The sequence below is a fragment of the Solanum stenotomum genome, chromosome 6 (genome assembly GCF_019186545.1).
Source record: "Solanum stenotomum isolate F172 chromosome 6, ASM1918654v1, whole genome shotgun sequence".
Taxonomy (NCBI): domain Eukaryota; kingdom Viridiplantae; phylum Streptophyta; class Magnoliopsida; order Solanales; family Solanaceae; genus Solanum; species Solanum stenotomum.
This window is the reverse complement of record NC_064287.1, coordinates 55,405,820-55,420,446: the sequence shown is the minus strand read 5'-3', so window position 1 is coordinate 55,420,446 and position 14,627 is coordinate 55,405,820.

The window sequence follows — 14,627 nt, the reverse complement described above, 5'->3', positions numbered from 1 at the left end:
CGAAATTCTTTATCACCAAAAAAGGTGGTGACCTATAGCACACGAAAATCAGTAAATTGGTGGGTTTACCTGCTCTAGGGCTCGTTTAAACTTGAAAATGGGACATTTTTGCTGTGAGGGCCAACTGGCTCCATAGATATGGTCTTAACGGATTTCCAGGTATAATTTTGGCAAAAATACGGTCGAAATTCTGGATCACCAAAAAATTTGTGGACTATAGCACACGATTATCGGTGAAATATGGGGTTTACCTTTCTCTAGGGCTCGTTTGACCTTGAAAATGGGCCATTTTGGCCGTGAGGGCCAACTGGCTCCATAGGTAATGTCTTAAACGACGTCCAGGTAAAATTTTGGCAAAAATAACGTCGAAATTCCGGATCACCAAAAAATCCGTGAACTATAGCACACGAAAATAGGTAAAATGGGGGTTTACCTGCTCTAGGGCTCCTTTGACCTTGAAAATGGGCCATTTTGGCCGTGAGGGCAAACTGGCTCCACAGATAAGGTCTTAACGAACGTCCAGGTAAAATATTGGAAAAAATAAGGTTAGAATTTTGGATTAGCAAAACATCCGTGGACTATAGCACACGAAAATTTGTAAAATGGGGGGGGGGATTTATCTGCTCTAGGACTCGTTTGACCAAGAAACTGGGCCATTCTGGCCGTGAGGGCCAACTAGCTCCATATGTAAGGTCTTAACGGACGTCCAGGTTTAAATTTGGCAAAAATAAGGTCGAAATTATGGATCACCAAAAAAGATGGTGACCAATATCACAAGAAAATTGGCAAAATGGGTGGTTTACCTGCTATAGGGCTCGTTTGACCTTGAAAATGGATCGTTTTGGTTGTGAGGGCCATCTGTCCCCATAGGTAAGGTCTTAACGGACGTCCATGTAAAATTTTGGCAAAAATGAGGTCGGAATTCTGGATCATTAAAATATCTGTGCACTATAGCACACGAAAATTGATAAATGGGGGGTTTACCTGCTCTAGGGATCGTTTGACCTTAAAAATGGGCCATTTTGGCCGTGAGGGCCAACTGGCTCTATAGATAAGGTCTTAACGGATGTCCATGTATAATTTCTGCAAAAATGAAGTCGGAATTTCGGATCACCAAAAAATCCGTGGACTATAGCACACGAAAATTGGTAAAAAGGGGGGGGGGGGTTTAACTTCTCTAGGGTTCGTTTGACCTTGAAAATAGGCCATTCTGGCCATGAGGGCCAAGTGGCTACATAGGTAAGGTCTTAACGGACGCCCAGGTTAAATTTTGGAAAAAATGAGGTCGGAATTTTTTATCACCAAAAAAGATGGTGACCTATTGCACTCCAAAATAGGCAAAATGGGGGATTTACCTTCTCTAGGGCTCGTTTGAGCTTGAAAATGGATCGTTTTGGCCTTTTGGGCCAACTGTCCCCATAGGTAAGGTCTTAACGGACGTCCAAGTAAAATTTTGGTAAAACTGAGGTCGAAATTAAGTATCACCAAATAATCCGTGTACTATAGGTAACCAAAATCGGTAAAATGGGGGGTTTACATTCTTTATGTCTCGTTTGACCTTGAAGATAGGCCATTCTGGTCGTGAGGGCCAACTAGCTCCATAGGTAAGGTCTTACCGGATGTCCAAGTAAAATTTTGGCAAAAATGAGGTAGGATATCTAGATCACCAAAAAAGATGGCGACCCATATCACACGAAAATCGGCAAAATAGGGGGTGTACCTGCTCTAGGGCTCGTTTGACCTTGAAAATGTGCCATTTCTGCCGTGAGGGCCAACTGGCTCCATAGATAAGGTCTTAACTGACATCGAGGTAAAATTTTGGCAAAAATAAGGTCGAAATTCTAGATCACCAAAAAATCTGTGAATTATAGCAAACGAAAATTGGTAAAAGTGGGGGTTTACCTGCTCTGGGATCGTTGGACCATGGAAATGGGTCGTTTTAGCCGTCAGAGCCAAGTCACTCCACAGGTAAGGTCTTAACGGGCGTCCAGGTAAACTTTTGGCCAAAATGAGTTCGAAATTCTGGATCAGCAAAAAATTCGTGGACTATATCAAACGAAAATTGGTAAAATGGGGGGTGTACCTGCCCTAGGGCTCGTTTGACCTTGAAAATGTGCCATTTCTGCCGTGGGGGCCAACTGGCTCCATAGATAATGTCTTAACGGACATCCAGGTAAAATTTAGACAAAAATAAGATCGGAATTCTAGATCACCAAAAAAACTGTGGACTGTAGCATATGAAAATCGGTAAAATGGGGGGTTTCCCTGCTCTAGCGCTTGTTTGACCTTGAAAATAGGCCATTTTTGCCGTGAGGGCCAACAGGATCCATAGAGAAGATTTTATCGGACGTCCAGGTAAAATTTGAGCATAATCATATCAGAATTTTGGATCTCCAAAAAATCTGTTTACTATAGCACACGAAAATTGGTAAAAGTGGGGGTTTACCTGCTCTTGGATCGTTTGACCTTGAAAATGGGCCGTTTTGGCCGTGAGGGCCAATTGGTTCCATAGGTAAGGTTTTAACGGACGTCCAGGTAAAATTTTGGCAAAAATAAGCTCGGAATTCTGGATCACGAAAAAAGATGGTGACCTATAGCACCCAAAAATGGGCAAAATGGGGAGTTTACGTGCTCTAGGGCTCGTTTGACCTTGAAAATGGGCCATTTTTGCCGTGAGGACCAACTGACTCCATAGATATGGTCTTAACGGACGTCCATGCATAATTTTGGCAAAAATGTGGTCAGAATTCCAGATCACCAAAAAATCTGTGAACTATAACACACCAAAATCGGTAAAATGGGAGTTTACCTGCTCTAGGGCTCGTTTGACCTTGAAAATGGGCCATTTTGGCCGTGAGAGCAAACTGGCTCCATAGATAAGGTCTTAACGAACGTCCAAGTAAAATTTTGGCAAAAATGTGGTCTGAATTTTGGATAACCAAAAAATCTGTGGACTATGCACACAAAAATAGGTAAATTCGGAGTTTTACCTGCTTTAGGGCTAGTTTGACCATGAAAATGGGCCATTCTAGTCGTGAAGGCCAACTAGCTCCACATGTAAGGTATTAACGGACGTCGAAGTATAATTTTGGCAAAAATGAGGTCGTAATTTTGGATCACCAAAAAAGATGGTGACCTATAGCACACGAAAATCGGCAAAATGAGGGGTTTACCATCTCTAGGGCTCGTTTCACCTTGAAAATGGATCGTTTTAGCCGTGAGGGCCAACTGTCCCCATAGGTAAGGTCTAAATGGACGTCCAGGTAAAATTTTGGAAAAAATGAGGTCGTAATTCAGGATCACCAAAAAATCCTTGGACTATAGCACATGAAAATCGGTAAAATGGTCGGCTTACCTGCTCTAGGGATCTTTTGACCTTGAAAATGGATCATTTTGACCGTGAGGGCCAACTGGATCCATCGATAAGGTCTTAACGGACGTCCAGGTATAATTACTGCAAAAATGATGCCAAAATTCCGGATCACCGAAAAATCCGGCGACTATAGCACTCGAAAATCGGTAAAATGGGGGTGTACCTTCTCTAGGTCTCGTTTGACCTTGAAAATGGACCATTCTGGTCGTGAGGGCCAACTGGTTCCATAGGTGTTGTCTTAATGGACGGTGAGGTAAAATTTTGGCAAAAATGAGGTCGAATTCTTTATCCCAAAAAAGATGGCGACCTATAGCACACGAAAATCAGCAAAAGGGGGGGTTTCCCTGCTCTAGGGCTTGTTTAAAGTTGAAAATGGGCCATTTTTGCCATGAGGGACAACTGGCTCCATAGATATGGTCTTAACGGACGTCCAGGTATAATTTTGGCAAAAATGTGGTCGGAATTCCAGATCACCACAAAATCCGTGTACTATAACACACAAAAATCGATAAAATGGGAGTTTACCTGCTCTAGTGCTCGTTTGACCTTGAAAATGGATCGTTTTGGCCGTGAGGGAAAATTGTCTCCATAGGTAAGGTCTTAACGGACGTCCAGGTAAAATTTTGGACAAAATGAAGTCGTAATTCAGGAACACCAAAAAATCTTTGGACTATAGCACACGAAAATAAGTAAAATTGAGGGTTTACCTGCTCTAGGGATCGTTTGACCTTGAAAATGGGCCACTTTGACCATGAGGGCCAACTGACTCTACAGATAAGGTCTTAACGAACGTCCATGTATAATTTTTGCAAAAATGATGCCGAAATTCTGGATCATCGAAAAATCCGTGGACTATAGCACACAAAAATCTGTAAAATGGGGGGTGTACCTTCTCTAGGTCTCATTTGACCTTGAAAATGGGCCATTCTGGTCGTGAGGGCCAACTGGCTCCATAGGTGTTGTCTTAATGGACGTCTAGTTAAAATTTTGTCAAAAATGAGGTCGAAATTCTTTATCACCAAAAAAAATGGCGACCTATAGCACACGAAAATTAGCAAAATGGGGGGTTTTCCTGCTCTAGGGCTCGTTTAAAGTTGAAAATGGGCCATTTTTACCGTGAGGGACAACTGGCTCCATACATATGGTCTTAACGGATGTCCAGGTATAATTCTGGCCAAAATGTGGTCGAAATTCCGGATCACCGAAAAATCTGTGGACTATAGCACACGATAATTGATAAAATGAGGGGTTTACCTTCTCTAGGGCTCGTTTGACCTTGAAAATGGGCCATTCTGGCCGTGAAAGCCAACTTTCTCCGTAGGTAATGTCTTAACGGACGTCCAGGTAAAATTTTGGCAAAAATGACGTCGGAATTCTTTATCACCAAAAAAGATGGTGACATATAGCACACAAAAATTGGCAAAATGGGACGTTTATTTGCTCTAGAACTCGTTTAACCTTGAAAATGGGCCATTTTTGTCGTGAGGGCCAACTGGCTCCATAGATTAAGTCTTAACGGACGTCCAGATATAATTTTGGCAAAAATGTTTAAGAAATTCCACATCACCAAAAAATTCGTGAATTATCGCACACGAAAATCAGTAAAATGGGGGTTTACCTGCTCTAGGGCTCCTTTGACCTTGAAAATGGGCCATATTGGTCGTGAGAGCAAACTGGCTCCATAGATAAGGTCTTAACGAACGTCCATGTAAAATATTGGTAAAAATTAGGTCGGAATTTTGGATCACCAAAAAATCCGTGGACTATAGCACATGAAAATTGGTAAAATGGGGGGTTTACCTGCTCTAGGTATCGTTTGACCTTGAAAATGGGCCATTCTGGCCGTGAGGGCCAACTAGCTCTATATGTAAGGTCTTAATAGACGTCTAGGTATAATTTTGGCAAAAATGAGGTCAGAATTTTGGATCCCCAAAAATGATTGCGACCTATATCACAAGAAAATCAGCAAAATGGGCGATTTAACTGCTATAGGGGTCGTTTGACCTTGAAAATGGATTGTTTTGGCCGTGAGGGCCAACTGTCCCTATAGGTAAGGTCTTAACGGACGTCCAGGTAAAATTTAGCAAAAAATGAGGTCGGAATTCTTGCTCACCAAAAAATATGTAGACTATAGCACACAAAAATTGGTAAAATGGGTAGTTTACCTGCTCTAGGGCTCGTTTGACATTGAAAATGGGCCATTTTGGCAGTGAGGGCTAAGTGGCTCCATAGATAAGGTCTTAACGGACGTCCAGGTATAATTTCTGCAAAAATGATGCCGGAATTCTAGATAACCAAAAGATCTGTGGACTATAGTACACTAAAATCGAGAAAAATGAGGGGTTTACATGCTTTAGGTCTCGTTTGACCTTGAAAATGGGTCATTCTGGCCGTGAGGGCCAACTGGCTCCATATATAAGGTCTTAACGGATATCCAGGTAAAATTTTGGAAAAAATGAGGTCGTAATTCAGGATCACCAAAAAATCCTTGGACTATATCACACGAAAATCGAAAAAAATGGAATTTACCTACTTTAGGGCTCGTTTGACATTTAAAATGGGTCATTTTGGCCGTGAGAGCAAACTGGCTCCATAGATAAGGTCTTAACGAACGTTCAGGTTAAATTTTGGCAAAAATAAAGGCGGAATTTTGGATCACCAAAAAAGATGGTGACCTATATCACAAGAAAATCGGCAAAATATGGGGGTTTACCTGCTATAGGGCTTATTTGACCTTTAAAATGGGCCATTCTGGCCGTGAGGGCCAACTAGCTCCATGGGTAAGGTCTTAACCGACGTCCAGGTATAATTTTGGCAAAAATGAGGTCGGAATTCTGGATCATCGAAAAAGATAGCAAATTATATCACACGAAAATTGGCAAAATGGGGGTGTACCTGCTCTAGGGCTCGTTTGACCTTGAAAATGGGCCATTTTGGCCGTGATGGCAAACTGGCTCCATAGATAAGGTCTTAACGAACGTCCAGGTAAAATATTGGCAAAAATGAGGTCAGAATTTTGGATCACCAAAAAATCTGTGAACTATAGCACACGAAAATCGGTAAAATGGGGGATTTACCTGCTCTAGGGATCGTTTGACCTTGAAAATGGGCCATTCTGGCTGTGAGGGCCAACTAGCTCCATATGTAAGGTCTTAACAGACGTCTACGTATAATTTTTGCAAAAATGAGGTCGGAATTTTAGATCACCCAAAAAGATGGCAAGCTATATCATAAGAAAATCGGCAAAGTGGGGGGTTTACCTGTTATAGGGGTCGTTTGACCATGAAAATGGATCATTTTGGCTGTGAGGGCCAACGGTCCCCATAGTTAAGGTCTTAACGGACGTCCAGGTAAAATTTTGCAAAAAATAAGGTCGAAATTCTAGATCACCGAAAAATCTGTGGACTATAGCACACGAAAATTGGTAAAATAGGGAGTTTACTTGCTCTAGGGCTCGTTTGACATTGAAAATGGGCCATTTTGGCAGTGAGGGCTAACTGGCTCCATAGATAATGTTTTAACGGACGTCCAGGTATAATTTCTGCAAAAATGATGCCGGAATTCTGGATAACCAAAATATATGTGGACTATAGCACACTAAAATCGAGAAAATTGGCTCCATATGTAAGGTCTTAACGGATATCCAGGTAAAATTTTGGCAAATATATGGTTGAAATTCCAGATCACTACAAAATCCGTGAAGTATAGCACACGAAAATCGGTAAAATGAGAGTTTACCTGCTCTAGGGCTCGTTTGACCTTGAAAATGGGTCATTTTGGCCGTGAGAGCAAACTGGATCCATAAATAAGGTCTTAATGAACGTCCAGGTAAAATTTTGGCAACAATAAGGTCGGAATTTTTGATCACCAAAAAAGATGGTGACCTATATCACAAGAAAATCGGCAAAATGGGGGGTTTACCTGCTATAGGGCTCATTTTACCTTGAAAATGGGCCATTCTGGCCCAGAGGGCCAACTAGCTCCATAGGTAAGGTCGTAACAGACGTCCAGGTACAATTTTGGCAAAAATGAGGTCACCAAAAAAGATAGGGACTTATATTACATGAAAATCGATAAAATGGGGGTATACCTGCTCTAGGGCTCGTTTGACCTTGCAAATGGGTCATTTTTGCTGTGAGGGCCAAATGGCTCAATAGATAAGGTCTTAACAGACGTCCACGTAAAATTTTGGAAAAAATGAAGTCGAAATTCTGGATCACCAAAAAATATGTGGATTATAACACACGAAAATCGGTAAAATGGGGGATTTACCTTCCCTAGGGATCGTTTGACCCTAGAAATAGGCCATTTTGGCCGTGAGGGCCAACTGGCTCTATAGATAAGGTTTTAACGGACGTCCAGGTAAAATTTTTGCAAAAATGAGGACGGAATTCTAGATCAACAAAAAATCCGTGGACTATAGCACACGAAGATTGGTAAAAGTGGGGGTTTCCCTGCTCTAGGATCGTTTGACCTTGGAAATGGGTCGATATTGCCGTCAGAGCCAACTAGTTGCATAGGTAAGGTCTTAACGAACGTCTAGGTAAACTTTTGGCAAAAATGAGGTCGGAATTCCGGATCACCAAAAAATTTGTGGACTATAGCACACGATAATTGGTAAAATGGGGGGTTCACCTGATGTATGTCTTATTTGACCATGAAAACGTGCAATTCTGGTCGTGAGGGCTAACTGGCTCAATAGGTAAGGTCTTAACAGACGTCCAGGTAAAATTTTGGCAAAAATGAGGTGGGAATTCTGGATTTCCAAAAAAGATGGTGACCTATAGCACACGAAAATTGGCAAAATGAGGGGTTTACCTATTCTAGGGCTCGTTTGACATTGAAATTTGGCCATTTTGGCCGTGATGGAAAACTGGCTCCATAGATAAGGTCTTAACGGATGTCCAAGTAAAATTTTGGCAAAAATGAGATCCGAATTCTGGATCACCAAAAAAACTTTGGACCATAACACACGAAAATCGGTAAAATAGGGGAGTATCCCTGCTCTAGCACTCGTTTGATTTTGAAAATAGTCCATTTTTGCCGTGAGGGCCAACTAGCTCCATAGATATGGTCTTAACAGACGTCCAGGTAAAATTTTAGAAAAAATGAGGTCGAAATTATTGATAACCAAAAAATTCATGGACTATAGCGCACGAAAATCGGTAAAATAGGGGGTTTACCCGATCTATGTTTCGTTTGAGCTTTGAAACGACCCATTCTGGCCTTGAGGGCCAACTGGCTCCATAGGTAAGGTTTTAACGGACGTCCAGGTAAATTTTTGGCAAAAATGAGGTCGAGATTCTGGATCACCAAAAAAGATGGTGATCTTTAGTACACGAAAATCGACAAAATGAGGGGTTTACCTTCTCTAGGGCTCGTTTGACCTTGAAAATGGATCGTTTTGGCCGTGAGAGCCAATTGTCCCCATAGGTAAGGTCTTAACGGACGTCGACGTAATATTTAGGCAAAAATGAGGTCGTAATTTTGGATCACCAAAGAATCCTTGGACTATAGCACATGAAAATCGGTAAAATAGGTGGTTTACTTGCTCTAGGTCTCGTTTGACCTTGAAAATGGGCAATTCTGGCTGTGATGGCCAACTGGCTCCATAGATAATATCTTAACGGACGTCCAGGTAAAATTTGGGCAAAAATGAGGTCGAAATTCTTTATCACCAAAAAAGATAGTGACCTATAGCACATAAAAATTGGCAAAATAGGGGGTTTACCTGATCTAGGGATCGTTTGACCTTGAAAATGGGCCATTTTTGCCGTGAGGGCCAATTGGATCCATAGATAAAGTTTTAATGGATGTTCAGGTATAATTTTAGAAAAAATGTGGTCGGAATCCAGATCACCAAAAAATCCGTGAACTATAGGACACAAAAATCGATAAAATGGGAGTTTACCTGCTCTAGGGCTCGTTTGACCTTGAAAATGGGCCATTTTGGCTGTGAGAGCAAACTGGCTCCACAGATAAGGTCTTAACTAACGTTAAGGTAAAATTTTGGCAAAAATGAGGTCGGAATTTTGGATCACCAAAAAATCAATGGACTATAGCACAAGAAAATTGATAAAATGGGGGATTTACCTGCTCTAGGGCTCGTTTGACCTTGAAAATGGATCGTTTTGGCCGTGAGGGCCAACTGTCCCCATAGATAAGGTCTTAACAGAAGTCGAGGTAAAATTTAGGCAAAAATGAGGTCGTAATTATGGATCACCAAAGAATCCTTGGACTATAGCACACAAAAATCGGTAAAATAGGGGGTTTATATGCTCTAGGTATTGTTTGACCTTGAAAATGGGTCATTCTGGCCATGAGGACCAATTGGCTCCATATGTAATGTCTTAACGGATGTCCAGGTAAAATTTTGAGTAATATGAGGTCGAAATTCTTTATCACCAAAAAAAATGGTGACCTATAGCACATAAAAATCGGCAAAATGGGGGTTTACCTGCTCTAGGGCTCGTTTGACCTTGAAAATGGGCCATTTTTGCCATGAGGGACAACTGGCTCCATAGATAAAGTCTTAACGGACGTGAAAATGTAATTTTGGTAAAAATGTGGTCGTAATCCAGATCACCGAAAAATTCGTGAACTATAGCACACAAAAATTGGGAAAATGGGAGTTTACCTGCTCTAGGGCTCGTTTTAACTTGAAAATGGGCCATTTTGGCTGTGAGAGCAAACTGGCTCCATATATATGGTCTTAACGAACCTTTAGGTAAAATTTTGGCAAAAATGAGGTCAGAATTTTGGATCACCAAAAAATCTGTGGACTATAGCACACGAAAATCGGTAAAATGGGGGGTTTACCTGCTCTAGGGCTCGTTTGACAATGAAAATGGGTCATTCTGGCCGTGAGGGACAACTAGCTCCATATGTATGGTCTTAACGGACGTCCATGTATAATTTCGGCAAAAATGTGGTTGGAATTTTGGATCACCAAAGAAGATGGTGACCTATATCACAAGAAAATTGGCAAAATGGGGGGTTTACCTGCTCTAGGGCTCATTTGACCTTGAAAATGGGTCATTCTAGCCGTGAAGGCGAACTAGCTCCATAGGTAAGGTCTTAACGGACGTCCAGGTATAATTTTGGCAAAAATGAGGTCGAAATTCTGGATCACCAAAAAAGATAGGAACTTATATCACACGAAAATTGATAAAATGGGGGGTTTACTTGCTGTAGGGTTCGTTTGGCCTTGAAAATGGGCCATTCTGGTTGTGAGGGCCACTAGCTCCATATGTAAGGTCTTAATGGACGTCCAGGTATAACTTTGGCAAAAATGAGGTAGGAATTTTGGATCACCAAAAAAGATGGTGACCTATATCAAATGAAAATCGATAAAATGGGGGGTTTACCTGTTATAAGGCTCATTTGACCTTGAAAATGGGCCATTCTGGTCGTGAGGGCCAACTAGCTCCATAGGTAAGGTCTTAACGGACGTCCAGGTATAATTTTGGCAAAAATGAGGTCGAAATTCTGGATCACCAAAAAAGATAGCGACATATATCACACGAAAATTGGCAAAATGGGGGGGGGGTGTACCTTCTCTAGGGCTCGTTTGACCTTGAAAATGGGTCTTTTCTGCCGTGAGGGCCAAATGACTCCATAGATAAGGTCTTAACAGACGTCCACGTAAAATTTAGGACAAAATAAAGTCGGAACTCTGGATCACCAAAAAATATGTGGATTATAGCACACGAAAATCGGTAAAATGGGGGGTTTACATTCCCTAGGGCTCGTTTGACCTTGGAAATAGGCCATTTTGGCCGTGAGGGTCAACTGGCTCAATAGATAAGGTTTTAACGGACTTCGAGGTAAAATTTTGGCAAAAATGAAGTCAAAATTCTAGATCAACAAAAAATCTGTGGACTATAGCAAACGAAGATTGGTAAAAGTGGGGGTTTCCTTGCTCTGAGATCGTTTGACAGTGGAGATTGGTCGATTTAACTGTCAGAGCCAACTGGTTCCACAAGTAAGGTCTTAACGGACGTCCAGGTAAAATGTTGGCAAAAATGAGGTCGGAATTTCGGATCACCAAAAAATCCGAGAACGATATCACATGAAAATCGGTAAAATTGTGGTTTACCTGCTCTAGGGCTCATTTAACCTTGAAAATGGGCCACTTTGGCCGTGAGGGCCAACTAGCTCCATAGGTAAGGTCTTAGAAAATATAAGGTCGTAATTCTGGATCACCAAAAAATCCATGGACTATAGCACACGAATATCGGTAAAATGGGGGTTCACTTGATGTAGGTCTTGTTTGACCATGAAAATGGGCAATTCTGGCCGTGAGGGCCAACTGGCTCCATAGGTAAGGTCTTAACAGATATCCAGGTAAAAGTTTGGCAAAAATGAGGTCGGAATTCTTGATTTCCAAAAAAGATGGTGACTTATAGCACACGAAAAGCGGAAAAATGAGGGGTTTACCTGCTTTAGGGCTCGTTTGAACTTGAAAATTGGCCATTTTGGCCGTGAAGAAAAATGGCTCCATAGATAGGGTGTTTACGGGCGTCCAGGTAATATTTTCGCAAAAATGAGATCGGAATTCTGGATCACCAAAAAAATGTGGACTATAACACACGAATATCGGTAAAATAGGGGGGTTTCCCTCCTCTTGCGCTCGTCTGATTTTGAAAATGGTCCATTTTTGCAGTGTGGGCCAACTGGCTCCATAGATAAGGTCTTAACGGACGTCCAGGTAAAATTTTAAAAAAAATGAGGTCGGAATTATTGATCACCAAAAAATTTGTGGACTATAGCGCACGAAAATCGGTAAAATAGGAGGTTTACCTTATCTAGGTTTCGTTTGACCTTGAAAACGGTCCATTCTGGCCGTGAGGGCCAACTGGCTCCATAGGTAAGGTTTTAACAGACGTCCAGGTAAAATTTTGGCAAAAATGAGGTGGGGATTATGGATCACCCAAAATGATGGTGACCTATAGCACACGAAAATCGGCAAAATGAGGGGTTTACCTTCTTTAGGGCTCGTTTGACCTTGAAAATGGATCGTTTTGGTTGTGAGGGCCAACTGTCCCCATAGGTAAGGTCTTAACTGACGTCGAGGTAAAATTTAGGCAAAAATGAGGTCCTAATTTCGGATCACCAAAGAATCCTTGGACTATAGCACACAAAATTCGGTAAAATGAGGGGTTTACTTGCTCTAACTCTCGTTTGACGTTGAAAATGGGTCATTCTGGCCATGAGGGCCAACTGGCTCAATTGGTAATGTCTTAATGGACGTCCAGGTAAAATTTTAGAAAAAATGAGGTCGGAATTATTGATCACCAAAAAATTCATGGACTATTCTGGCCGTCAGAGCCAACTGGCTCCACAGGTAAGGTCTTAACGAATGTCCAGGTAAAATTTTGGATAAAATGAGGTCGGAATTTTGGATCACCAAAAAATTCGTGGACTATAGCACACGAAAATCGATAAAATGAGGGGTTTACCTGCTATAGGGATCGTTTGATATTGAAAATGGGCCATTCTGGCCGTGAGGGCCAACTAGCTCCATATGTAAGGTCTTAACGGAGGTCCAAGTATAATTTTGGCCATTTGAAATTCAGCATCTTAAAGGTTGAAGGTGGCTACAAATTTATGAAACTTCAAACGGCCATAACTCGGGCCTCGGGTGTCCTTTTCAGGCGATTTTTTTTGAATCCGCGTATTTTTTCGGGATCTACGCAACCAAATGGCCTAGAGGCAATTTGCGCATGCCAATTTTCCCAAAAACGCCTTTTACTGATTCTTACGCGAGCCGAAATATGATGAAAAAAATAAAAGGAAATTCAGACAAAGGCGATGGTTTTTTCAGATAGATCTCAAAAAAATACGAGGATTCAAAAAAAATATTGCGTCAAACGGACGTTCGAGCCGAAAGTTACGACCATTTGAAATTCAGCATCTTAAAGGTTGAAGGTGACTTTGAATTTATGAAACTTCAAACGGCCATAACTCTGGCCTCGGGTGTCCGTTTCAGGCGATTTTTTATTTGAATCCGCGTATTTTTTCGAGATCTACGCAACCAATCTGCCTAAAGGCGGTTTGCGCGTGCCAATTTTACCAAAAACGCCTTTTACTGATTCTTACGCGAGCCGAAATATGATGAAAAAAATAAAAGGAAATTCAGACAAAGGCGATGGGTTTTTCAGATAGATCTAGAAAAAATACGATGATTCAGAAGAAAGATTGCGTCAAACGGTCGATCGAGCCGAAAGTTACGACCATTTGAAATTCAGCATCTTAAAGGTTGAATGTGACTCTGAATTTATAAACTTCAAACGGCCATAACTCGGGTCTCGGGTGTCCGTTTCAGGCGATTTTTTTTTGAATCCGTGTATTTTTTCGAGATCTATGCAACCAAACTGCCTAGAGGCGATTTGCGCGTGCTGATTTTCCCAAAAACGCCTTTTACTGATTCTTACGCGAGCCGAAATATGATGAAAAAAATAAAAGGAAATTCAGACAAAGGCGATGGGTTTTTCAGATAGATCTCGAAAAAATACGATGATTCAAAAAAAAGATTGCGTCAAACAGACGTTCGAGCCGAAAGTTACGACTATTTGAAATTCAGCATCTTAAAGGTTGAAGGTGGCTTTGAATTTACGAAACTTCAAACGGCCATAACACTGGCCTCGGGTGTCCGTTTCGGGCGATTTTTTTTTCAATCCGCGTATTTTTTTGAGATCTACGCAACCAAACTGCCTTAAGGCGCTTTGCGCATGCCAATTTTCCCAAAAACGCCTTTTACTGATTCTTACGCGAGCCGAAATATGATGAAAAAAATAAAAGGAAATTCAGACAAAGGCGATGGGTTTTTCAGATAGATTTCGAAAAAATACGAGGATTCAAAAAAAAGATTGCGTCAAACGGACGTTCGAGTCGAAAGTTACGACCATTTGAAATTCAGCATCTTAAAGGTTGAAGGTGACTTTGAATTTATGAAACTTCAAACAGCCATAACTCGGGCCTCGGGTGTCCGTTTCAAGCGATTTATTTTTTGAATCCGCGTATTTTTTCGAGATCTACGTAACCAAATTGCCTAGAGGCGGTTTACGCGTGCCAATTTTCTCAAAAACTCCTTTTACTGATTCTTACGTTCGAGCCGAAAGTTACGACCATTTGAAATTCAGCATCTTAAAGGTGGAAGGTGGCTTTGAATTTATGAAAGTTCAAACGGCCATAACTCGGGCCTCGGGTGTCCGTTTGAGGCGATTTTTTTTGCATCCGCGTATTTTTTCAA